Source organism: Falco naumanni, chromosome 8 (assembly GCF_017639655.2).
Source record: "Falco naumanni isolate bFalNau1 chromosome 8, bFalNau1.pat, whole genome shotgun sequence".
NCBI lineage: Eukaryota > Metazoa > Chordata > Aves > Falconiformes > Falconidae > Falco > Falco naumanni.
This window is the reverse complement of record NC_054061.1, coordinates 12,321,076-12,323,509: the sequence shown is the minus strand read 5'-3', so window position 1 is coordinate 12,323,509 and position 2,434 is coordinate 12,321,076. Positions and strand designations below refer to the sequence as shown.

The 2,434-nt window shown below is 63.8% G+C and overlaps 1 long non-coding RNA gene across 1 annotated transcript; it reads right to left on the bottom strand.

Moving 5' to 3' along the window:
* LOC121093095 lies at positions 1-2,091 on the bottom strand. The gene is made up of 2 exons (XR_005829482.1): positions 1,850-2,091; positions 1-798 (listed from the first exon to the last, which is right to left on the bottom strand). It is a non-coding gene; the product is annotated as an uncharacterized LOC121093095 (long non-coding RNA).
* Between the last annotated feature and the right edge of the window lie 343 nt (positions 2,092-2,434).

Sequence of the window (2,434 nt, the reverse complement as noted above, 5' to 3'; positions counted from 1 at the left end):
TCCTGAGCAGAACTGAAACGTGATAAACAGACCATCTATCACAACCGCGTCCCACTGCCAGGCCCCGGCGCTCCCAGCAGCCTGACGAGAAGCAGATGGTGTGTCTCTGGCGTGAGCCCCTGCATCCGGCACCGGCCCCCGGCCGGGTGCACCCAGTTGGGAACCGGAGCAGAAACCACCCCATGCAATGTGCCAGGCTCCCCGTCTGCTGCCCCTGGTTCTTGGTAGGAAAGAAGGGGGGAAACAGCCCCAGGGAGCCTCAAGCTTGCGGCATCCATCAGTCAAGAATGAGGTTTGGGAGCAGCCTTGGCCAGTGCGGGGTTATCTCCATACCAGCCACGGCCAGGCCAGCCTTGAGCTCCAGCCAAGTGTGGGAACAGCCACAGGGACCCAGAGCCAGGGGAGGTGCTGCAGGGACCTTCCTGCCACCCTATGCTTTTGCAAAGCCTCTGCCCTGCTGCTGGCCCTGCTGGGCAGCACTCCGGCCCCGTGCGTTCCCCCAGGAAGGCGTCACCATGCTTTCAGCAAGGAGCCACGTGCGGCACCGCAGCATGCCCTGGGAGCCAGCCCCTGGGGGTCAGCCCCCCTTTGCACGGCCGGGCAGGGGGCAACAGGGTCAGGCTTGCCCGCAGCGTGCAGCCTCCTGTGCCCGGGGAAAGGGCACGTGGCGGTGTCCGCACTGGCAGCGTGTTGGCACGTCAGCTCTGCCTGTCTCGCCGCTGGCCATGTTTCTGGGTCTGTACAGTCATCACATGCCTTTGGCAGCTTCGATGTCCCCAGGGACTCCCACGGCTGAGCCTGCAAGACATAGAGGATGGCAGTCAGCGTGATGATGCAGAGTCAAGTGTGGACTGGTGTGGAGCCACAAGCTCCTGGGTCTTTTTGTGGGCAGCTGCTCTGGAGCCCACTTGGGTGCCCAGCACCCCATGGGACTGAGGACATCAATGCTGACAGCTCTGGGTATGCAAGAAACGCTACAATAGCCACTCAAAGGCTTCCCTTTGGTTGCTTGAAGCCTATGCGCCCAAAGCCCAAGGGCGTGGGGCATGTTCCCCTCTCCCTGTGGTGGTGAGCAGGTCCCCAGGCATTCAGGGGGGCCTGGGGATGGCCCCTGTCCTCTCCTGCCACTATCCTGGCCTTGGTGGGAAAAGATGGAATGGAGCTTTCTCTGTCCCCATGGCATGGGGCTGGGAGACTTCAGCTGCCGTCCCCGCGGAGGTGGCGGGAGGGGAAGAAATACCAAGAAAGGCTGGAGGAATGTGCCGGGCGGCGCATCCTGCCGGGTCAGAGGCAAAACATCTGCTGGGGCTTGCCTGCCCCTGCCCCTGGAGGGGAGGTCTTGTGGGGAAGGGAGGCACCCCCATCCTCCCCCTGATGTCCCCATCACATGTCCCCAAGATGGGGCATAAAAGCCAGTGCTGCAGGGCCTGCCCTTCCTCCCTTATCTCCACTCGGTTTTGTCCCAGTTTCCTGAGGAAAGGAGGCTGCCACCAGCGTGCCATGCGGCCACCACTCCCTGCTCCCCAGCATGCATGTTGCTGCTGGGGCATCTCCATGTTAGGGACACCAGTGTCCCCTGAGCAGTGCCTGCCAGGAGGAGAGCTACAGCCCCAAGTTGCTCGTCCCCTCGCTCACATTGGCTATGAACATGCCATCTGGCTTCAGGAGAAACCAGAATAACGGCTGGACTCGTGGCCCTGCCGACACTGGGGGGACCACCAGCCACCACCCCACCCCTCAGCCGAAGCTCTGCAGAGCACGCCTGGGGCACGGCGTGCACACCCAGGACAGTCCCCCCAGCACCCTCTTGGTCACGCCAGCGCTGCCCCTGCTCCCGCCCGCTGCTCACCTCCAGCCTTCGCCTCCGCCAAGCCGCGTGCCCTGCTGGCCCACCCTGCTGGCCCACCTTGCTGGCCCACCCTGCTGGCCCACCCTGCACCGCCGGTGGGTGCCGGGAAGATGGGAGCAGGCGGGTGAGTGCTCGGTGGCCACAAGCTGCCTCCCCCGTGGCGCTGGGCTGAGTCAGAGCTCGGCCCTCCCCACGGTTACAACACAGCGCCCTTTCCCCTCTCCAGGCAGGCTGCCGCTGCAGGAAATGTCCTTTTTTAATAGCAGTTGGGATTTGTTTTCTCCTTGACATTCCCCAGCCGTGAAGCCAGACCTGGGCTTTTGAGGGAAGCCTGAACCCCTGGCCAGGAGGGCTCTGCCGCCAGCGGCTCCGGGCTGCCCCACTCTCTGGAGGAGGGCAGAAGGCACTGGGCGATGCTCAGCCCCATGCAGGTGCCTTTTCCCCTCCTCCTGGCCCCCCAAATCCTGGTCTTCACCAGCCGTTGGGGCTCCATCCCTGCCCCAGCCAAGCTTTGATCCAGCTCTGGTCATCAGCTCCCCAAGCAGCCCTGATGCCACCTCCCGCTGTCTGAGGCACTCATTGCTG